At 41.0% G+C, this 25,072-nt stretch overlaps 1 protein-coding gene across 3 annotated transcripts in view; it reads left to right on the top strand.

Annotated features, from left to right (window-relative positions):
• The first annotated feature begins 1,345 nt into the window (after positions 1-1,345).
• The window catches only part of LOC141807326 (disks large-associated protein 1-like), a 137,740-nt gene continuing 114,013 nt past the window's right edge, over positions 1,346-25,072 (top strand). For all 3 annotated transcript variants that reach the window (XM_074693258.1, XM_074693259.1, XM_074693260.1), the window contains exon 1: positions 1,346-1,519. The gene's annotated coding sequence lies outside the window, so the exon portion shown is untranslated. The remainder of the gene's footprint in view (positions 1,520-25,072) is intronic.

The following is a 25,072-nucleotide window of genomic DNA, read 5'->3' on the forward strand; positions in this document are numbered from 1 at the left end:
CACGCAGCCACATTTGCTAAGATGCCGACTGTGAGTTTTTCTTGGAACAGATATAGGACACCCAGCAGTCACGTGACCTGAGCTGTGCCTCTGATTGGACAATCAAACAATCCCAAAACTTGTAAATTGCTGAGTTACAAAAAATGTAATTCACGTACAGTGTGAGCCAATAGTGAAATCAGCGTTTTAGACCAAAGCCGTTCTTGGACCAGGCTGTGAATATGCTTTTTAATGCTGTAAATGTCAGTTTTTATGGCTGGGTGTGTACTTGAATTCCGGTCTTTCTGCAACCAGCCTCAAGTGGAATCTCGATGAACAGCATCTTTTAGCACTTTCCCATAGGCTTCATTTTTACTTACTGGATGTTGCCCCTTGGTTTTGACCCAGATATTTTTTGAACCAGGTTGCAATATATATGTTTTAATGCTGTTAAAGTCTGCTTTTTGGCTTGGTGTGTATGTGGTATGCAGTCTTTCTGCAGCCAGCCTCAAGCAGACATTGATGGAACTGCAGCGCTGGGTTGTTGCACTTCCGTTTTTTGGTTGGCATGTCGTCCCTTTTATTTATTTATTTATTTATTTTCATGTCGTGTTTTGTACTTTAAAACGGAGAACACTGTGGCTAGCTCAGCTCCCTATAAATTCCCAAGGCAATGATCTGTCATTTATCTCAACACCCAAGTCTGTTCACTGCATTTTCTGTCAGGTAGGTCAGGTTCTCTGTCCATAGCCTCTTAAAATCACACTTAAGTGAAAGTAAATATATTGTGATAGAAAAAAAACTTTGATGGCCACATCTGGCTCATAAGCCATAGGTTGCCGACCCCTGCTATAGGCTAACCAAGCTGGTTGAGTAGAAGCACAAAATGAAATGTTATACCTTTACATGTCTAATATTTTCCTGTCACTGCCAGAGGTATTAGTAAAAATTAATAGCCTAATTTCAAGTATTTGTGGCAAAATACAACATTTCTGTAGTCAACCGTGTAGATAAGCTAACATTAGCTTTTAGCCTTCAGGCATTAATCATCACCTACTAGCTAGCAGGGCAAGTCAATTATTGATTAGCTACACCTGGGGTCTAAATTAACTCGTCATAATTTCTTCTTTTTTATGTTTTATTCCGGAAACTACACGAATAGCCTGTCATATATGTTTTAGGATTAAATTTAGCAATACATTTTGTAGTTGTGGGTGAAATATTTGCCATAAATGAGTAAAATTACTGCTGTTGTCCTAGGACTGTTGGAGAATCCAGTCAGCTGCAGACTCCATGTCGGTTGTTCCCTCCCTCCATCCCTCCCTCCATGTGAAGCGCTGTTTCATACGTTCAGTGATGCCTCTGCAGCCCACAGACGGAGCGATACAGGAAGATACTACAGTGTGTGGGACCCTACCATCCAAGTGACGTCCTTATATGATCACCTCGACTTGTTTTATTCACCGGGCAAAGAGGCAACTCATATCAGAGGATTACTTTCGAGGCGATTCTCGGACGGACAGTTTACTGTGTGGACAAGGTAAGGTGCAAATGCGCAAATTGCTTTTTCTCGTTTCATTCATTCTGCTGTGAGAATTTCCCTTGCACTTGAAACAGATACATGTTTATAATGAAAACACGCTTGGGGAGACACTTTTCTCTTACGTGTGCAGCCCCGGACGTCAGATTGCTGGGGTGTGCAGAACGACATTTATTGTGCACATGTGCGTAACTTTCTTTAAAAGCAGTGCGCTTGAAGAAATGTGCTAGATCGTTTTCTATTAAGTTTTTCGATTGCATTTTCCTTGCTGTGTCTGCTACTTGCACTGAGTGAATTCTCCAGTCTCCCTTTTGCGTGCGCTTTGACGGAACAAACGCGTATGCATTGCGTCTTGGATATTTCATCCAGATGATGAGATGCAAACATTTTGCTTCCTTGGTGAAAAGAGAAATCTGAACAGCCTGCTGCCACTTGTGGGGCCAGAACGCAGTTACAGCCGGCAGCTAGAGCATGTGCCACCCTATCACTCTCCATGTCCAAGGTTTTGAGGTGTTAATCTGACCACATCTGCCTTCTGAAGCCTGCCAGGCTTTGGACACTGCACTGATGAGCACTGGAGCACAATTCTCCCCTTCCTATACACCAATCTGCTCCACAGTGTGTATCTGTTCTTCAGGCTCTTTGCTTCACCCTTGGAAATTTGCCTAGTGTTGCATGTGGTCTGCACAGACAGACAGCAGTGTGTGATTCAGGTCATTAAAACACAGCCACAAGTAGTATGGTGGCCATAAATGAACAGCATTACATCTCTAAACGACCCTCTAGACTAACTCCAGCTGCGTTATGAACGGATCACTTGTCTAATGTTGATGCACAACCAGTTGGTCTGCTGGAACAACGCAGCATTAATAGCTCCTGGTGAGGGTGGAAATTATGTGCTATTATAACAGCCTTCGTAATTATTGTTGTACGTTTGAAAGGGAAAATGGTGCAATTGTTATTCTGACTCTAGTTGAGGTACATTCAAGGAGGATTGGAGAGGATTACAGCTGAGGGGTCAAGTAAGTATGAAGGAGGGACCCTAACAAAATGGATTAAACACTTGGATGATGGAGGAATTGGAATATTGACTGAAAGCTGCAGGGCACACAGATTCTCCAGATTTCAAGCGTGTTTAATGACTTATTCTTGATCTTTTTTTCTTCCCTGCTTCAAGTGAACAGCAATGCAAGGCAGACATTTTTGCGCCCTCTTATCTCAAAGAAGCAGCGAACACTCCCATAATCTGTTGATCATCTTCCCTCAAAACGTGTTCATCCTTTTTTTTGTTGAAGACAAGGCCCCAAGCGTCTTCTTCCCCCCTTCTCTTCTCTTCCCATCCCCCCGCTTGTGAGACCCTCTGCATCTCGCTGGTATGACTGACTGCAGTGGCTTCATATGTGTGTGTCAGAGCAATCATTAGCTGCCTTGTCCTCTTTGCCTCTTTGCAGATAATGACGGACTCTGTGCTGAACTCTCACCTCTCACTCGCTTTCATTAGATACTTTCTCTGTTATCATTGTCCTGGTTTCCTCCTGCACGGATAATACAACGAGGGTTTCAAAAGGGGTGGGAAATTTCTGTAAAATTTCAGGAAAGCTTCCTGAAAGTTTCAATGGGGATTTTAGCAATGTTATAATATATATCAAAAATTTTCAGTGTTTTGTTCCGCCAAATTATTTGTTCTTAAATTTCATGAGAAATTTTGGCTTGAATTTTTTTTTCTTGCCATCAACTTGAATAAGGTTTTCAAAAATGATCTTGGCTGAAACAAAACATATGGAACACATTTGTTAATCACTGATCACTACTTCACTTGCCAACAGCATTTTCATTGAGACCACATTTCTGGATTCAGAATAGAGGGCCGTGTCCACACGTAGCCAGGTGTTTGAAAAACTGCACATATTTTAGGCCTCTCATCCACTACCCCACAGTTTATTATTCCACTCATAATAATGTTTTTCTGGAAACTCCGGCCAAAGTGAAGATTTTGGAAAAAATTTGGAAAAAAAATTTGGTTCTCAAATGTCACATCTGAATTGCAGGGGTTTATTCTGATTGGCTGGCACAAGTTTCATACCTGAAACACATTGCCACTTACGGGTTTGACATGCTAGAAGCTGTATTCATCTGCAGATTTGCCAAGTAATGTGCGGATGAAAGTATTTTTAAAAACCGAAACCAAGGAGGGGGGACATCTGTTTCTTAAAAATCCCCAGCTATGTGTGAATAAAGCCTAGAAGTCCTGTCAAGGTAAGTTTCAATGATAGTAGTGAAATAAAATATCTAGGGATGAGGACCTTTCACATTTGAAATTATGCAGTACCGGTGCCCGGTACCTGGCAATTGATATCGGTACTCAACAGTAGACATTTTCGGTACTTTTGTGGATGTTAATGGGGTGATTAATGTTAATTTGTTTAATAATAAAACCTCAAAGTTTTCCCATGGAACATATTTATTCTTCAATATATAACCTTGCAATGCTGTGCTCATGTCCAGCATGGAAAATCGCCTACTCTTCCACTACTTCAAAGTCAAAAGGTACCTAAACTTGGTACCTTTTGACTTAACGTTAATTGGTACCGGGTACTACTGACGAAATTCAGTTGGTACCTATAAAAGTACCTAATCCAGTACCCATCCCTAAATATATCCGATGGTACAGTTCAACTTGAAGTAATGGACACATTTAAGTGAAACTAACAAATACTCATTAAAATGTGTGCAACTTTTAGAGGCTTGCTTTACCAAATATTTATGCCCATATTCAAAACAGTTAGATTCTGTCAGGTAAAAACTCCATGAAAATTAATATATGTCATTTAACAATATTGTATGAGACATGTTTGCATGCATGTCTGCTAATAACAAAACAAAACATTTAATCTTTATACATGTATATGACCAGGTAAATGCAGTTGATATACATTTCCGAAAAATCTTGTTGATTTCATATAAAGTTTCCAACTTTGAAAAGTCCTGAAATTCTGTAACCCTAGTTAATGGCATCAAAAAAAAATCTAGCTGCTTCTTTTTTTGATCTCATGTTATTACCTCAGAGCTAATTCTGCACAAGTTTAGTAAAACACAGAGAAATCTGCGTGCTACAAAATACCTGTAAACATCACCTCATCCCCCTGCCTTCCACAGGCTGCCTGTGGAATATTAAAAATCCTTTCAAGGCGAGATAAGGGCTGTTGAATATTTTAAAATCTCTGTGTGTTTTTCACACTTCTGCCATACCCAGAAAGCATTGCTTTGCCACGTAATTATTTAGATAAGACTTTCTGGATTTAAATGTGTTGTCAACCATAGACACTCCAAATGGATCTGTTTGTGTGTTCTGTCTTTGAAGTCATGGGAGCCTGAAATTAAAATGAAATTATGAAAGGACCATCAGATCCCAACAGCCTGCGGGGCAGATGAAGGAGGTAAAGACAAGCTGTGGCACAAATATTGCTTTCTAACTCCCCCGAAGGGTTTACAATGAAAATAAGGGATGATGACGGCAGAGAAGATTTTGCCCTGCATGGTGATGACATAGCTGTTGCTCATAGCTTGTCCCCCTCAGGTTTTATTAGGAAAGGCCAGGAGTCATGATGTCGTAATGATGCTTGTGGATGACAGCAATGATGAGTCAGCTGGAGCAGTATATTCTCAGATGTGCTGTAGCTCCAGGCAGTGTTCTTTGCTTTGTTGAATTTTAATTACACCGCACTGTTTCACCGGGCAGAGCCCCATCCGGTCCCACTACGTCTTGTTCCTCCTCAGCACTTCACTTACAAGAACAGGACACCTTCTGTTTCTGAGGCGTCTCCCTCTCGCTCTCACAGATAACACATGGTAGTTTGACTTGAGGGGACTCTTCAAGCACTCCTGTAATCGTAGCCTGTGCGCTTTCATAGTCGCTGAGATTGGTTGTATAGGAGCTGACAGTGGGCCAATTTAATTTCTTCAGCTTCCCTCCTGCGGATTTTTTTCTTGTAAAGGAAGGAGAACAAGCTGTGTGCCACCTCGGGGAAGCAGGAGGAGAAAGTTATGTTTTTGTGCTCCTAACTGAGAGAGCTGAACTTCTTATATGAAGCCTGTAGTCAACTAGAACTACACAAAGGGTGTGTGTGACACTGCCACACTGTGCTCTGTGTGATTGTAACTCACACTGAATGGATAGAGTCCGTGCTTGACTGAATTTACTAATCCCGATCCTCTGAGATTATCTGCCCTTTTTAGGAGTTTAAGCTGAGAAAAAAAATCACTTTCTGCTCCTCTCTAGGATTTATCCTTAATAGCTTGTCTGTTATTTTCTTTACGTAAAATTTTGCTGTCCCACTTACTTTAGGCCCTGTGAGGACCTTGAAATAGAGTCTCATTTAAATGTATGCCTGTTAATAATCTTTAAACACTTTAAAATGTGATCATCAGCACCAAAATTGGTTATTTCTATGTTCAATTTCTCAGTATCTGTGGATTTTCCCAATGGAACATGAATCCATTTACAGCACAAAGACCAGAAGTCTATTTGACGACACCATGCCTGTGAGAAGCAAGAACTGCCCATTTTCTTTAAAAAAACGATTTCTAACATAACTGTGAATATTGGAGCTGGACTGTCAAAAAGAAAAAGAACAGAAGAGTAGAAAAAGAAGAATAAACCTGATGGACATAGAGCATTTCAACTCACGTGCAGCAGTTTTTCTGCAGTGGTCTGTTCAAACTTGAGAGTAGATCAAATAAAATGAAGGGTGAGGTTACGTTAGCTCTGAATGGTGAGGTTGGATGAGTGTAGTATGGCAAAAGTGAAGCAAAGTCATTATTTGAAGTTGATAATATATGTGAAAAATGGCAAAGGCAGAGAAAACACTAAGGTTGGAAACATTGCAAATGTGGACATATTTTACTTTGGGTAAATCTGCTTGTAATTGTCATGAACTCTTTATGAGATGGTATTAATTTTGAGTGAAATTGGGTGAAAAAAATGTCAAAATAACAGCCCTCCTCCTATATCAGGGCTTGGAACTGGCAAGTGTGACCCCAAAAGAGACATGCCCATTTTCATACAGTTGCCTTCTTTGACTGTAGCTGGGAGGGACTGCTGAGCATGCAAGGATGGCTTGTCTGGCTTGTCTAGATTAGTTTTTATTCACTTTTTGGGGAAAAGAGTCACTACAGGGGTCTGAAAACTCGTCACATATAGCGACACTAAGTTGGCAACACTGCACTTAACAGATAGTCTGCTCTCTTTCTGAACACTAAACTATGTTCACACTGGGTTCACATAGTTTGCCTGTTGTCACGTTTTAAACGATAGCACTACATATCTATAAATGAAAACATTACCTCTAAGCTTTACATTTGGCTAAAATTTGTCTTAAAGAAAAGAGAAAAATAGAAAATAAAACAAACACGTTGTGGCTAGAGCCACATCCCCAGTCCTCCATTAACGGATGATATTCACTCACAGGAAACAAGGTCATTATCCATAAAAACACTACCAGTTTTGGCCACAGGTGTCACTGCAATCAACGTCAAATGGGCAGTCCTCACAAAGCCTTTAATTTGGAAGCAAAGCTCATTTGGGGGTCATACCCTCACACTCATATTGCTGCAACTGAAGCATGAGACAGTTGCTTACACATACTGCTGATGTCACTTTCCTGTACGTACAGTATCCTCTGAGGGGTTTGTGCGTGTGCAGCAGCTTTTAGGTCACAGCTTTCGAAAGCCTGATGAAGAGTGTTGTTTACCATTAAAGCATCTCTTCATGCCTCCTCATGCCTGCAGGACTTACAAGAGTCTACGCCTCGGGCACCCTCTCTGTGCTGATGCTGTTTGTGTTTCCACACACACACATCATAAACACACCGAGCTTTTCCGTACATCGCATCATACTGTATCATTCCACAGGCCTTCTGTCCGGACCATCTTTTATTAGCAAGGAGTCGCTAACAGCCATCTTTCTTTGTCCTCTCAAACACGCAGTGACACTGAGTCCTGTCAGTGTGTGATGCCTTTCGTGCCATGGCATGCTCTGCTGAAACACTTTGGTGTGATAGGCTTCCTCTTTATTTGCCTTTTACCAGAACTAGGGCACCCATTTGTAGAGATAAAGACATACTGTAGACCTGTGTTTGCCAGGGGGGACAATGTCAATTCTGGTGGGAGAGTGAGGGGAAAAGAGGAAGAGAGGCATGTTTGTATGCCTTCCAGCTTTCGGAGCATGCTCTGACTGTGAAAGGCCACAGCCATTGTTGGGTAACATAATCCACCGGGGAGACTTTCGGCCAGACGCTGGGGAGGACTGCCTATGCACACACTTCCTCTCCCTCAGTACAGATGCAACTCCCCCTTTGTGCAGGGATCAGCTGCTGAATGCTGAGCAGTTTTCTTACTGTACTTCTCTAACATCATATTATTGTTTCCACTCTGAACATACGCTCTGCTCACTGCCTGCTGCTTTAAATAGGCGTATTGATAGTGGTTTATTCACATAGCTGCTGCTGATGGTGATGGGCTGAATGGAGGAATAATTCCTGTGGGGAAACTCATCCCAGAGATAACTCCCCTCCATGCCTGGTCTAAATGAAGTGTGATGGCGTATATGGTCACCTGCACAACTAAAACCCACAATATTGAGTCTGTGAGCAGCAGATTTGTGGTATAATAGAGGAATCAGTGGCTCACAATGGATTATACACGCACTGATGCTTCCGTATCCCAGTGTTTGCAATCTAATCTGGACAACATTAGTTATCAGAGCCAGAGAAAGCAGCGCATACATTCACTCAAGACTTGGAAAGTGTTCCTTCATACCATTTTGGACCAACTTCAGAGTTCAGAATTGAGTTTGTTGACCAAACCTTTGTTTACATACACAACAGGGAGATTACCTGTGATGGTCAGAGGCTTTTTCTGTGTGTTTATCCACTGCCAAACCCAATTCACACAGATTACCAACCCCTTAGTTATCATACACAAATCCAATATGTACGCAGGTTGTTTGTATGTGACATTACAGCCGTATGTGCAATCTCGTGGCTACTATTTGACGCTACATCTATTTGCTGTTGAAGTTCAAATGAACCTGAAACAGTTTTGGATAAACCTGCCAGTAAATGGATTATACAGGATTTCAGGATAGCTCATATATCTGGAGGTACCCTGGCTCGCATAATGCCTTCCAAAATCAAAAACTATTCACAGTTGCGTATCTCATCTATTATTGCATACAGGTAAACAAAAATATGGATAAAATTGTATTTAAATCAATGCAAAAAGAAAATGTTCTTCTGCTTTTGTTGCCTCAAGACCCCTGAAGTGGCTATGCCAGGGTTAACATGATATCAGTGATGCCAGATTGATTTAGAAAATGAAGCAATATTGGCAAAAAAAGTACTTCAATTTTCTAAAAATCAGCTAAATTAAAAATCTTCTTGTTTTTGCCTGTTCTTAGATTGGCCTATTAGTGTATTTGGTGTGTTCCCGTGGCAGGGGGTCACCAGTCTCCAGCACTAAATTGATGAATAAATCCACTGACTCCTTACTAAAGAGATTTGTGAACCATGGATGAAGTTATAAAAGTCTAAAACTCTGTGAATGGTTCCCATATTCCATTTTTTTGTTGCGTTTTGGCCTTGCGTTTACACTGAAATGGTGTGTAAGCCAACCTAAAACACAAACTTATGAAAACGGCCTCCAGAGTGAAATTTTTCTGAAGCACTACCAACACCGTTGCTGTGTAGACAGTAAGCTGGCGTTTCAGTGGAAACGCTGACGTCACACTCCGCTTCATGCGAATGCATACAGCATAACAACAGTACCATTGTCAGAAACATGGCGGACTACCGTGCTGTGCTTGTGCCACTTAATCTGCTGTATCTGCCCATACGAAAGAAAAATAAATTGCAGCATATTGGAAAATATCATGTCATATATTAGGTCATATATTCCCATATATGAGATTTAGTATTTATATTTTCTAATACATTGCAATGTATGGAAAGGCAATCATTTGTATATTTTGCAATATATTGCAAAATATTTCATGAATATATAATATATTGTATATGTGCCCTCAATATATTATTCCATGTATATCAAATATATAATATATTGGAAAATGTATTGGGAAAATAATATATTACAATATTTTACAATAATTTCAAAAATATATTGGTACATATATATTTTTCTTTCGTAAGGGTGATGACTGTCTTTCAACAAAATGTGCATCTGTTGCTCCACTTCTGCTCTTAGTAAACACCAATACACCAGATGATCAGCTCAACTCTACTTCGGTGTAGATCTCTCAAAAGCTGCTTTTGGACAAGACAGTTATAGCGCCAACTACAGGCCTGGCATGCTTACTACAGCATTTCTAGTCCCTTTGTGTTTCTGTGTAAATGCAGATTTTTTTCACTGCTTTTTAACATTTTCAGATGAAATGTTGAAACCATAAATCCCACCAGATCCATGTCCAGCCCCCTACATGGTACCAGATCTGATAGGTTGAAATTAGGGACAGACCGATTATTGGCCCATCCGATTATCGGCTGCTGGGCCAATTATCAAATGGGCCAATATTGGGCATTTTGATTTTTTTTTGAAAAACTTTACTTACTGTGGAAAACTTCAGGGAGCTATTTATTTTTTATTATTTTTCACTTAATTCTTTAAGACATCCTGCTGAGCCTGGAAGCTGTTTGATTAACTCACGCTTAATGGCATTTAAACAAAGTTAAGTATTGGAGTTTGTATTGTTTAAATTTTTACACAAATATTTTCAGTTTTACTTCAAATGTATATCAGCTCCAAATATTGGTTATCTAATTCTACTACTAATTAGAATAGTCCTTGATAAAACCATATTAATCTATCTCAGGGTTGAAATACTAGTCAAGGTGTTAGGTCACACGGGACTTCTATTTTTACCTGATGGCAGAGCAACAACACATCAGGTTGCATGAAGCAGAGAAAATACTCAGTGTAGTCTCCAAATCGTCTTTCATGGTTGTAAAACAACACATTGACATAATGAAAGAGTTTGAGGGTTTTGGAGCTGGTGTGAAAGTGTTGAATTAACCATTAAGTTATATTCAATACATTTAATGTGGAGCTTTAGTGTCTTTACTGTAAAAGTTCTCATCAAGCCTTTCATAAAACGCCAAATTCCTATAATAATATATGAAATATACCTAAGAAGAGCAGTCAAAGCAAGTGCTGAGCTCATCTATCCACTCTAGATGACCAACACTTCACCTCAAATGACCTAATATTGATTTTCCCCTTAGAAAATGTCCTGAAATCCCTTCCCTTCCATTCTAACCCAATTACAGTTATCAGAAGTCAAACAGCAGTCATGCTGCTAAAATAATTTCCCATGAAAGGTTCACTCGTTCAATTTACCCACTCAGAATTTCATAGTTCATATTATCATAATTTCTTTCTCTGTGTGTGAACAGCTTCTCGCCACAGAGTGAAGTCTCTCATTTCCTCAAGGATCAGGCAATGATGGGCTTTCAAATACCTCCGTAATGAGACAACATGTAATTGAAGATGCACATGTATTTCCAAGGCAATCAAAAACGCTTATGGATTCAAAAACATAAATAGTTTTTGCCCCCTGTAATCCAAACATCATGTCAGCCTCACATGCACAGAGTCAGTGGAGGGGAGGATAGTGATGTTTTTATATGACAGCCTGTTCACTTGTATACACAGTGAAGCCGGAGACTCTCATTTGCATGCAGACGGAGGCTTTAGGAAGTCCGGGTGGCTTGTCTAGACAAGACTGACAGTGATGAGAAAGCGGGCTGAAGCCTCTTCGGAGGAGATTTTGAGACGATTGTCAGAAGGAACTAAAGATTATGCCACAGAATCACGTATATGCTCTTTATCTATGTACATATTGAAAACTTGTATGGGCTCTGTGAACAGCTGATAACATCAGGAGTGCCTGGAGAAAGTATTTTATCACGTCAATTTCTCTTTATTGATCGAACACTTGTGACTTTTACTCTACTGTTATCATCTCCACAGTTTTTTAAACATGTCCTCCTCCTTTCCCTCCTCCTGGCACCTTGATGAATTGTTTTATCAGAGCTGTTATATTTGCGGCAATCATCCCTGTCTGGGACGATGGGTGGATGAGGAATAGGCTGCAATCAGTGTCATGTGAACTGATTTAACCCCCACACAGCACAGGTGTCTCATCCTGTTAGAACAAATGACTGTGACATTTCCAGCATCCCCTGACACTAATGAGGGATTCTGCAATATGACTAAAATGTAAAGCAGATTAATTTATTATTTATTGCAATTAAGTCTAAGAAAATGAGCATTTATCTCACTGTGAAGTCGTAATCCTGAAGATGAGCAAGAAAAACATCTGAAGCTGTACAGCTGGGTTGTGTCAGAGCTGGGTCAAAAGTAGGTTATCCATGGATGTTGTGTCAGTGACATCACCCATTTTTTTCTAATGCAGTGTTTTGAAACCTATTGTTGACAGATGCTACAATTATGTGCAAAAGTCAGGGCAAAAATACTATAATTTTTACACTGCCCGGCTAAAAAAAACTTAGGGCACCCATCCACTGCGGCATTGTTTTGATAAGCTTCTGCAATGTTACAAGATTTATTTCCATCCAGTTTTGCATTAAAGAAACCGACGAAATCTGCTAAAGCAACTTGTTCAAGGATTCCCTTTACCATTACTTCAAACAAAAGTCAGTTCTGTGGCTGTTGAGATTACAGCTGCGAACTGGGAATAATTAACGATTGAAATTTGTCTAAAATAGTTTTTATTGGAGCAGGCGTATTTTCCTTTTTTACAAAATATACTGTACAACAAAAGCATAAATTGATTCTATGGCTGTTTAGATTGCAAGATGTATCATTTAAAGTTAAAACAAGACGTCTGCTGCTTAAGCGAGCCTGTGTATTACCGTAACTACTGTGAAGCACCGCAGCCTGGATCAACATTACCGTAACACTATAATAGAGGCGCAGTTTTTGTCCCCATTTCCCGACATTATCTTTACCGAGAATTGAGAAACATATTTTATCAAATTTACCGGGCATCCCAACCCAAACAGAGAGGCAGGTCTTTAGCCCCTTTGCAGTTACTGGGTGCCTGTTTGTTTGCCAAGTCAGCTATGCCCTTATATGGGCAAAATTCTTTAGTTTAGTAAATTCAGAAATAGCAAGTGTGTGGAAATAGAGAAATGAGATACTAGAACCAAAGCTGTTTTTTTTTTTACTTGTTTTTTTTTCTGTAAAAACTGACTTTTCTGGCTTGGTTTCTGGTGTTTCTACAGCTAGCTCATGGTGGACCCTTGAGGCATCCTCTGGTCTACGAATATGAGACATGTGGAATTGCTTAAACTTGCTGTTTCTTAAGTGTCTACTTGAGGCTGGCTCTGGAAGTACCAGAAGCCACATACAACGAGCCTAAAAAAGCTGTTTTCAAAGCAGAAATTAACCTATTTACTGCCTGGTTTAAAAGACATCTCCTGTCTGAATCGCTACTTTTGCTATTGGCACACACTGTACAGGGGGTGATTTTTTTCTTACTCGGCCGTTCAGAGGATATTAAGATCGTAAGCTCACCCTATCAGAGGCACAGCTCAGGTCACATGAATGACGTGATGTTATCTCTTCTTTATAGGTTTCATTTCTCATGGCAAGAAGTTGCCTAGTTGCCTTGCACTTTAGAAGCCTCTTCAATTGTTGCCATGCTACACAGTCATGTTATCTGGTTTAAAATGACACATTTTTTTACCCTCTTATCCTAACAACATGTCAGCCTCACACACACAGTCATTTTTATTTTTCCAGAAAATATATGTATATTTTTTTTAGTTTGGTAAACGTAGTCTCTGGTCTTTCTGCAGCTAGCTCATATTTATTCCTCTCATACTTGTTTTGTGAAGCAGCTTGTTGATCACAGCGCAGAGGACTGGCTTAGTGTGTGAGCAGAGAGAGGGCTCCTCTTGACCTGCCGGCATCGCTCCACACCACAGCTCTCTGCAGCGCCCTGCAGCAGCTGGCCCCGGCCTCCTCTCAGTGGCAGTGACAGGAGATGGAGGAAGACGATGAATCAGGGGGCATGACAAGATCTCCCCAGCACTGACTCCCCTCTGAGCGGCCGGGCAGTGTCACGCAGCGACGGAGTGTGTGTTCACGGTTACACTCAGCCATTTTAGAGCTCATAGGCAAGTGTGGTTCCACAGAGCTGTACACACATGACTCATACTGAAGACTGTGTTTTCCATTATGTTCAAAGAACTTGCTCTCATTTAATGAAATACACTCAATTCATTAAATATTTCTAAGAAGCCTTCGGGATCTCCTCAGGAGGTCCAGACTGTCATGTGACCCAGCCTTCGAGAGCTCAGCTTGTGTTTATTTAAAGCAGGGAGATTTATTTAAGAGCTTGTTACACAAGATTAGCTGTAAAAGGTACAGCTCTAAATTGAGTCGAGAGAGGCCTATTTGTAAATGTCCGGAAGTGCCTCTGCTTTAAGTGTCGCGCTGAGAGATGAATGGAGGCGATAAGCACAAGGGCGCAATTTCAACAATAGGTATTTGAAAGGGTAGATATTTGTGATGACAGCCTTTAATTGATGTCATCGCTTTAGAATAGACTGAGATGAGTTTTTTTTTATTGAGCTCATCTAAATGCTGACAGCTCTCAGAGAGCGTTAGTGAGAAGGATGGCCTCAGTCGACTGATTGTCAAAGCGGGAATTCTGATGAATCTACATCTGGATATTTCCCCCTCCTCCTCAAGCCTTACCGGCTCCACACAGGCTTACTTTGATCCTATCTCTGACAACAAGAGCCCACAAGAGATGGTCTGAGGCAGGACTGCGGTTGCTTTGGTTCTGAAATAGCGTCCGAACCGCACCGTAAGCCCCCTTCCTGTTCTTGATTTTGATTGAGAAAGAGCCCTTTAAGCGTACACTGCCAATCCTCCCAGTAGAGGAAACCCTGCGAGGAACTTATCCTGCAGTGAAATGTTGAACTACTCATCGTCCTTCTGTGCCAGCGTACAGCGCTCGCAGCTCTTCTGTGTCCTCCTGTTGTGGCAGACTCTAAGCTTTTCAAAACAATAATGGTGTGGCTGATAAATGAGCGTCAGATCTGTATCACAGATCGCGCTTTGATCATTTGTAAACATGCATGTAACATGCAGTAATCTTGATACAGCTGTATGATCCATAGGATTAGTTTGGATTAGCAGTGCTATCCAATTTCACATCACGACAATATTAATCTGTTTTAGAACTAATGATCCCGTTGGGGAAATGTTTATCCTGACATCAAAGCAAACGCAACCTTTCCCGACCCGACGTTCCAGTAATTGTTAAAGAAAGACGCAGTGATGGGCGTCCAGATGTGATCACGACGTGCACTGGAATTTTATATACAGAGGAATGTCCATGTGAAGAGAGGCATGGCCCTAAAACTCTGCCAGATTTCATTTCACGCTCTGCAGAGCACAGCCTCTGAGACGGTGACATTTACATGGCCCTCTATACCACCGCCAGTCGCTGCAGGCCCAAGGCGCTGGCTAAATCAGGCACAAGGGCCAGTGGATGAGAAGCGGTGGAACAAGGAGGAGAGGGCTGATGTGCTATGCAGGAGGAGAACACAGGGAACACAGGCTTATGTTCAGAGTCATGTATCATTAAAGAGTCATCTTTGGTATAAATTCTGCTCTTGTAGGAACACACGTAACGGAAAATATATGAATCAGCGAGGATGTTGTGTCGCATTTAGCCTCGAATGATGATAGATGATTGTAGCGGTGGCCAAGCTTTTGTTATTCAGATAAACAATTATGAATTCTCACTGCCAAGACTTGTTAGCATAATTATTATTTGATCATCATTGTTTACAATCCAACAAGTACTGGGAGCATGAGGATGAATTTTGAATCGGATTCTTACCTGACTCATATGGTACCAGCTGATGGGTTCCAGGAATGAATCACAGACCGTGTGTTCTACCACTGCATCTCTTCAAACAGACAGGTTTCACTCAGGAGAAGCCAGTTAAAACCCCAAATTTTGTCTCTCACCTTCAGATTCTGAATTTTTCCTCGTGGTAAAGGGTAAAGGATTCCACCACAGTAAGCTCCTTTTTCGAAACTGTTTATTAGTTGTAGTGGTCTTGATCCCCTCGTAGAGGATGGCATTTCTCCTGCTCAGCAGGGTGCCTCTGTTTTAAATGCTGGAATAAGTTGGTTGTGCTGCTGCGTTTTGTTGCAATATGCTTAAGTTTAGGAATGGGTACTGAATTAGGTACTTTTATAGGTACCGAGCGAGTTCTGTCAAAAATACTGGGTACCGATTCACGTAAAACCAAAAGGTATCATGTTTAGGTACTTAAATGCATCCTTGAGACTGCGAGAGAGTGGAAGAGTGGGTGATTTTCCGTGCTGGACATGAGCACAGCTTTGCAAGGTTCTATAATGAAATATGTTATAAATATGTTAAATTGAAAAACGAAAATCATATTTTTGTTATTAAATAAATTGATATTTTTTACCACATAAACAAAAAAGTACCGAAAATTGATACTGTTGAGTACTGGTACCAATTGCCAGGCACTGGGCATCAGTACCGTACCGTTTCAAATGAAAAAGGTACCCATTCCTACTTAAGATAGAGATAGACCAATATTTTTTTCAGGGCGATACAGATACCGATTATGAGTAGTCAAGGAGGCAAATAATTGATATTTGGAGCCGATATACATTTGCACTAAAAGTGTAAATGATGGCGTCAAAATTTTGAATAATACAAACTCCAACACTCAACTTTGTTTAAGAATATGTCAAATGAACAGCTCCCAGGCTCAGCAGCATGTCTTATAAAGTTAAATGAAAACTTAAAAAACCTGGGACTTGGATGTTTATCACAATTCCAGGAGAGTCTGCTGCCTAAACTTGCATTTGAAACATTTATCTCCACATAGAAAAACCTTGTCTCTTCTCTGCAGTGTGTGTGAGCTCTGTGCATGCACAGCTTTTACTGCTGATTGGTTGTTTCCTGAGCCATGGCTCTGCGTGTAACCAATCACATGGTACTGTGGATGGGACAATGCTGGAGACAGAGTGCGTCAGAGTCAAAATAACACAGTTTTAAATTATTTTTTTTATTTGTCTTTGGATTAAAAAAAAAAGCCAATATGCCACAAAAATGATGATAATTGGCTGGCCTAGCTTTAGACATACTTTGCAGCATGTAGTTACTTGACCCCCATCTGTCGCTCCAAGAACAAACCAGTTCAAAACCACTGGTGATACTATTCCTTTCTTGGGAACAAACTTCTCACTCTTGTTTGTGGTAGCCATGTTGTTGCTGTGTGTGTAACTTTGTGAAGGTTGTTCACAAACAGACAAACGCTCCCAAAAATGTAACCTCCTAAGCGGAGGTAATTAATTTATAAAATTAATTGAAAAATTAAATTAATTTTAAATTAAAAAAATAATAAAAACATTGCCCAGGCCTTATTTCCACCTAACTTTGTAAACATTAGTCAGCCCAATTTGCCTGAAACTATTGGACAAACAATCCCACATGAAGCAGCGATATTGATTTTCCATTGTGGGGGAAGGGAGACTGCTCCTCAGCCAGTAAGACCAGCTTTCCAATGGATTATCTGCTCCTGAGACCAACTGGTCATCTCCAAACCAAAAGGTCACTATGAATGCTGGTTGACCCCTCACGACGACTTTAACACACTCACTCGATCCCTCTCTAATCTGATCATGCCTCCACCTCGAGTAGCTTAGCCTACCTCACCCCAGCCAGCACAAGCACTTCAGCCCTTATTGGCTCTTTTCGTCACGATGGCACTCCCCTCTTCGGAGGTTTCCCAGCTCATGTGCTGAGCTGTTTCTGGCTGCATTAAAAGGAAACCTATTGGCAATAGGAGAATGTTTCTTCACAGGTTTTCCAATGAGCTTTTGAAAGTGCACAAAGACGGTGCACCCTATAGAGGAACTTGCACAGGCCAACTTTGGCGCCATCCCTTCACATCGTAACATCATCAGAGCCAGTTTGGCGTGTATTCCCCACTCGGGTTCAGCCTTCAAATCCTGGCTTTGCTTTGTTTCTGTTCCCTGGCAAGTCACTCTGCTATGGTACTTTTTCCCAGGTGGTGTGAAACTGTGTGTAAACACATCAGTCAGCGTGTACTGGGAGTCTGGAGCCGGATCAACACAGAGAGCCGTGGAGCTGTATGTGACAGCCTTTCATTGTCAGCAGAACTGTTTTATTTAGGTTACAGCATATTTCAGCGCAGTGCTGAGGCGTGACTGTGACTGCAGCACAATCACATGTAGGAGGCGGCGAGAGAGGCAGATGGACGCTGTGATGGCAGTAGCTCGAGAGCAGGTGGAGGTCAGCAGTGCTACCACGCAGTCTCTGCTGGTCTGTTCGTCACGGTGCCGTGAATCAATAAGGCTGTCAGGCAGATGAGTCTGCACCGCTACTCCATTATAGAGCGGTAAATCTAGCCACGGCGCTTACTAACCACCATAATGAGGTGGTAACAAAGTTATGGAATCATTAGCGAGCATGTGTCCCGGCAGGACGGCGAGGGAAAGCGAGCTCAGGGAGGTTACAGCATGACAGATGGTGACTGTATGTGTGTGTGTGTGTCAGTGTGTGAATGAGTGAATGCTAGGTGCTGCTGCTCAGGGTTGTTTTTGTGAAGAAATGTGAGAAAAACAGAAAATCTGCTGAACTTGTTACAGTGACGACTGCAGGGCACAGTTTCTCTCCAGTCTGATACTTGAGATCATTAAGAGAGTTATTAAGTTGTGAATAATTTAGAACAAAATACTCTGGTTTCGTAACACAATAATGGTTCATATCATTCTTGAAAGGTAGTTAACTCTTATTACTTTCCACAGTCTTTTGTATAATCTACCTTTTATTCAATTAAACCATTCAAATCCCCCTGTCAGGCACATTTTCTGAGTAATATTTCATCTGAAACAATAACTCAAATGGAACTAAACCAATCGTCGTTTTTCCATTTGCATTAATTCCTGGATTATCTGCCGGTTTTAAAGAGACAATCATTTGTCAAATTAAATCTCTACGGATTACAGGAGCCAGCGAACAAATTGACTCTTATCAGCATTGTTTTTTCCGGATTTTGCTCACGAACACGAGTTCATAAAACACGTCAATAAAGTGGTGTAAAATAACTGCAGCTTCTCGTGCGGGGTTGGTTTTTAAGTTCCACCATAAATCACCATGTTGGCTGCCGAGAGATGAAAAAGGGGAGAGTGGAGGCAGAGGAGAGGAAAGGAGAGGAGGGAAACTATGGTATAAAGCCAGCACATGACTGGTGCCAAGGCAGCAAGCAGGAAAGAAGTGGGAGGGAGAGAGAAGATGAGAGGAAAAAAGGTTCTCAATTTAATAACCAGCATGGATGGACAGTGATGGACAGAGCCTCACTTATGTCCAATCATCTTGATTGCCTTTCTATTGAATATTTTTTATAAAGCTCATGCAGTCAGAAGTATTATTTTCTTTTTTGTAAAAGGACTAGCTTCATTTTTCATTTTTTGAGTTTTAACAACTCCGATTACCAAAAACATCACTCAATGGGAGTAAGTCATGCGCTCCTTGTGTGTACTTCTGATTGGTAATTTGTAAACAGGAAGATGGCAGAGCTGGTCTCATCAATGTTTCTATTTAAGACTGAGTGAGTAAAAGTAGGAACAATTGAAGGGTAATTCAGGAAGAAAAACAAGATGAAGGCACAAAATAACAAAGTTAAGAGGGCTGTGAGGACTATTTGAAAACCGTGGTGTTTTTCCAGGATGAAGACTCCATTTCCCATGAGCACCATTATCCACCATCATAAACACATGACTCTTACCAAGGCATGCATTTGTTCCAGAGAGTGGATCATGTTTTAAACACTACTTCTCTGTATTCTACACAACTTTTTGCAAGACACTAAGAGGCAAAGTAAAGAATTTGTTAATAGTCAAGAAGCTGTGTAGTTTGAAATTTGACAACATGCAAACTTTTAAACTGAGTTTGTTTTAGGGCTGGGACGATATGCAATCCAATTTTTTGGGGTGCTGATTCGGTTTGAATTGTGATTCTTCTTGTTTATGATTTTTGCGATTTTCAGTTTGCTTTTTTAACACCAGACCATGTGAAAAAATTAAATGATGATGATGATACAGACTTTATCAGGAGCCATATTTTCACATAAAATGCACATCACATGATTCAAAGAGAAACATTTCACCCTCTGCTGGAGAAAAGAGGTAACTTTTTTTCCAATCCAGTTCATAAACAAAGACTGAAATGAAAAATTTGAACTTGACAAAACATCAATTTTTTGACAAAGGATCATGATTTTGATAATGTCAAACACAAAATCCTGGTATATTGATTTTGGATTTTTTCTCCCACCTCTAGTTTGTAGCGTAGTTTAGTGCCAGGCTGTATTGAGAGCTACTTACAGCCTGGTGCTCTGAGACATGTCCGTCAGGTGCATGCCTTATCATACCATCTACTATAATACAATGTAACTTCTTTGATGATGATAAAAAATGGTCATATTTCTATATTTACTCTGTAAAGATGCAACAAAATATGACAAGAGCAACACAGTAGCATCAGCTTCAGTCTCAAATGAGTATCTAGCACCACAAAGGGGAGCTGCCTCGGTGGTTTGGAGATGGTTTGGCTACAAGGGGTTAGACATGCAGCAAAATATACAGAAAAACTGTTACCAATAAAGGTGGAAATGCAACTGACTCACTGCTTCAGCACTTAATATCATCATGACTCATGGTACAAGAGGACAAACAGGTGTGTTACAACAGTCAATGGGGCAAATATTGTTAAAGCTGTCCCCCTCAATCAATGGACCAGACTTAGATATGGACATTGCTATATTGTATGAGTATGTAGCATGATGCTACTCAGCCCTCTGGTATTCCCCTGTTGTTGAGTAAGCACAGCTAGCTCCTCCATCTTATGGGAGATAGATCTTACATTCCCCATAACGATAGATTGAAAGACAGGTCGAAGTCGTACCTTCTTAGCTCACACCTCAGAACCAGCACGTTGTCCTCACCTCCTTCTCACTTTGTGAGAAAACATCAGGCCTTGCACCAGTTAGCATTGGCATGCTACAGGCTGCAAACAGCTGATTTTACATGTTAACAATGCAGCCATGGTTACATGTAGGATCTCCAGACAAACACAGGAGAAAAAATAGTAAAAATATCACTGAAGACAAAACCAGTTTGGTTTCCATGACCAATAAATGAACCATACAAAGTGATGACCCACTCTAAATGCAAAGATGACGAAAAAGATATGAAAAGTTTCAAGAAACAGACAAGGAAGAGAGAGCTGCCGCAACAGGCAGCCATAACTGTTCGGCACCTAGCAACTTTTGAAGCTATGTCACCCAATCCTAGAGTCTGAAGCATGTAACCTGAGTAAATCCTGGTTATAGTGCTCATCTACCAACTCGAGCCTCACCAAGCAGAGCTAATGTAACCTGGTTCTTTACTTTATCAATAGACTCTCATGTTTGAACAGACCACTGAAGTATAAGTGCTGCATGTGGGTTGGAATGAACATTATCACAAACAGCTTAGCCCGTGTTTTAGCCCGTGCTCCATCACTCTCCTGTTTAGCTTTGTTCTGTCCTTCAACTTTTTGTTATCAAAATGAAAAAGTTTTCTTTAAGGAAAAAGGAGGGATCATACATGCGACAGCTAGACTTTGCCTGCTGGTATAGCGTCTTGAAAGGGGCATCCATTTACATGCCATAAATGGATGCATGTTCTCCTGGGAAAATCTGAATGGACTACAAATAATGAGAAATAGTGTTTAGAAGTAAACCATTTTAGGCTGATAATCTCATTTTGAATAGTGAATTATGACCAGGTGAAGATATATAAAAGTGAGACTATTTCAACATCACTTATAAAGTCCTCACAGGGTTTATTACAAAAGACTTAGGTCTCAGAAAGCTCATCATGTTGCCTTTCACCTCCAGAGTGACTACACTTGTAAAACCTGCACTTTTGCCAGAAAATCTTTTGAAGCTCCTTTTCTTTTTTGGTCTCTTTACAACCTCAAATTATCCTGCCAACTGACCAACGGTGAACATTGCCCTCCTCCCAATTTTTCCACCTGCAAAGGGTCCAGAGGAGGGCAATGAATCAGCAGACCATGCGGATGTCGCCTTCGTTCCGGCTCCCCTCTCCTCTCAAGCTCCACACCCACTCTTTCATGACAGAGAAAATTTACCGTCTAGATTTATTAGTAATTTAATTAGCGGTGAAGAAAAAGGTCACAGGCGCTGGGATCTTTGCACATGTGCGATGGAGAGAGTTCTTTGCTAATTGAGCACAAACTGGACAGACAGCTGGAGGTCGAGCATCAGTCTGGCCCCGTGGGCTGAGTGATGGGCTGATGCCGTGGAATTAGCTGGCTTCTCGTGCTCTTATTGGTCGCCACTTTTTTCAGGTCAACACTTGCGTCTGTGCATTCTCTCTGAGCCTTTTCAGGGACGTGCTGTTTTTAGTATAGATAATCCAGATATATATTATAAGTGGTTTTGGAAAGAATTCAGGACAGGAGATTTGCAGAGAGATCAAAATATGATTTTGGCTGAGACTAAGTGGAAGTGTGCGTGCGTGTGTGTGTGTGTGTGCCTGTGTGTGTGAGAGGGAAGCAGAAAGATGAATGATTGTCCCTCAGATCGAGTGAGTGTGGCTCGGAGGATGACTTCAGCACCACGGACAGCGTCTCATGCTCCATGCAAATTACAATGCTCTTTTATCTGTGTCACTACTCTCCATCTGTTCCCTTGCGCTCAGAAAACACACACAAACACACACACACACTCAACAGCAAACAGATTAATGAACGTCGCGGTTCACCGAGGATCTAAGGAGCAAGCTTCTGTGATGATCTCAGCAAACAGAAAAGTTTGCAGGAGGAACTGAGCTTAAATTAGCACACTTGATGTTTTATATTCTTATTTCCTCCGAGGCTTTGACACCTTATGCCTTCACTGACAGGTTTTTGGAGAAAGTACTAACTCTTTTCACCTGTAAAAATGTTGAAAAGGTTACTGTAGGTATTTTTTAAATTGAAATAGGATGTCACAGTTTAAGATCTTTCTTCCTCTGCTACGATAGTTTCATGCTGGGTTGCAGTTACTGTTTAGAATTGCAAAGCTATGATGTAAACGATCAAAGGAATCACCAAACTAACTATCCTGAGAATCCTGGCACTCTTAGCAGTTTCACCCCCTCGTGAAGGAAAGTTCATTTCCATATCACTCCCTTTCCCCGTCTCCTTTAAGACAAGCGTCTCATTGAACTACGTTAAGATGTTCTTCCAAAGATTCTGCTTTCTTTCTACAGAATTCTTCTCTTGTTTTTCCCGGTTGCCACATCAAAAAAGAAGACAGACTGGAAAATCCAAACCAGCAGCTATTTTACTCACTAATTTGAGATCGGAAAGCAAATCAATTAATGGCATTGTCCCTTTTTTGAGATGAGATGTATCTAATTCATTATGAACAGCAAGCAAGCCTTTGTAGAATAATTAGCAAGTTGTCGAGAAGAGGATGCTGTTTTATTTATTTTTTTTTCCCTTGCTCTCCGAAAATTGCTTTCCACACTGCCAGGCAGACAGACAGACAGTGAAAGCCTGCGTGTCGAAAGCATGAAATACTGGCATCTGCGAGGACACCCAAATCTCCTTGGCGGTTCTGGCAGAGGGAGAGGGAGAGAGGGAGGAGAGTGCACAGGCAGCAGAAAATGGCTTAGTCAGGGTCATCACTGGCCAATAGCTTTGGATAGCTGTGACAAGCCAGGGCATTTTCTCAGGCTCCAATAAGCTAAGAGAAAAAGATCTTCGAGAAGCCACGTTGCCAACAAATGCTTTTCTCACGGTCTTCATCGGCCACAATTATCATACACTTCATGGAGTGGTTCAGATTGTTGTGTTTGTTAGACCCACGGAGAAGCTTTCAGAGCCAAAGAGGGAGCAGGTTTGAAGTCCAGCTGAAAGGATGACGCCGAGAAGGAGATATTTATGAAGTTTTTTTGGATTTGTGAGATTGTTATTGATCTGCAAAGAAACAGTGTGCACTATCATTTTTTGTGGTTTGATGCTGATGCCAGACTGCAAACCCACAACAAGAAGCATTTTCTTCAGCCGCACATATTAGCTTTCCAACCAGTGTTTCTTTCTTGTTTTGCACCATAGCGTAGCACAGCATAGCGTAGCATAGCAACAAACTTCCATAGGTATTAGCACAGTGCTGACTGGGTATGCAATGATACCTTGCGAGATAGTTAAGCTGATTCACACAAGAGAGGATTCATATCAGTTTAATGAAAAATGAATTTTACTATCCTTTTCAAAGAGCAGAGGGAGCGCTCAGCTTTGATGTGATTGCATAGTTACACCAAGCAATAACCTCTAGTTAGTAAGAACCACATGCGTCTTCTTTAAGTCACTTGAGAAGGATGCAAGAGGGACTCAAGATGTCCTAAAAACTGTAACATCACAAATTGGTGCCCTGCTCCGGTATTTATTGCGCGGGACTTTTTTGACGCTTTCTAAACGTATGGAGTCAGCCATAGGGTCTGAACACAATTACAACAAAGAGAGAACACAGTTTTGAAGCATGGCAACAGTGGAGGAGGCTCCTAAAGTGCTGGGTTTTGGACAAGCAGCAACTACCAACTGTAAGACATGAAGCCTAGAAAGAAGAGATGAAATCTGCAGTTTGTCAAGAATCCACTAGGGGCCAGATGCTGAAACTTTGGAAATCATGAACACACCAAGCCAAAAAGCGGATTTTGACAGTATTAATAAACAGGTTTGCCAGAAAATAGCTAATTTTTCAATCCGAATACACTGTGCTTGGGTTCTCTTTTTCTAACTAGTTATTCTCAGTATTATCAAACTAATGACTTTTGCCAATTTATGGCTGACTTGACTAGGGATGGGTACCGAATTAGGTACTTTTATAGGTACCAACCGAATTCTGTCAAAAGTACCGGGTACCGGTTCACGAAGAATCAGAAGGTACCATGTCTGGGTACCTAAATGCATCCTTGTGACTGTGAGAGAGTGGAAGAGTCAGCAATTTTCCAAGCTGGACATGAACACAGCATTGCAAGGTTATATACTGAAGAATAAATATGTTAAGTTGAATATATATATTCAATTATCAAACAAATTGATATTCTTTACCACATAAACAAAAACATAACGAAAATTTGTACCGTTGAGTACCGGTTCCGACTGCCAGGTACCGGGTATCGGTACCGTATCGTTTCAAAAGTGAAAGGTACCCATCCCTAGACTTGACTGATGGGCAGGCACCCTGTAGCTGTCTGCCACAAGGGTAACCTCATCTGAACTCAAATCAAGCTAGGCTAATTCAGCATTTCCAATGAGACCCAAGCTGATGATCGACTTGAAAACTTTTTTTACTCTATGACCTGTCTTTTAACTTT

Source organism: Halichoeres trimaculatus, unplaced genomic scaffold (assembly GCF_033239565.1).
Source record: "Halichoeres trimaculatus isolate MK-OKI-2021-1 unplaced genomic scaffold, fHalTri1.1 fHalTri1_scaffold_18, whole genome shotgun sequence".
Taxonomy (NCBI): Eukaryota; Metazoa; Chordata; class Actinopteri; order Labriformes; family Labridae; genus Halichoeres; species Halichoeres trimaculatus.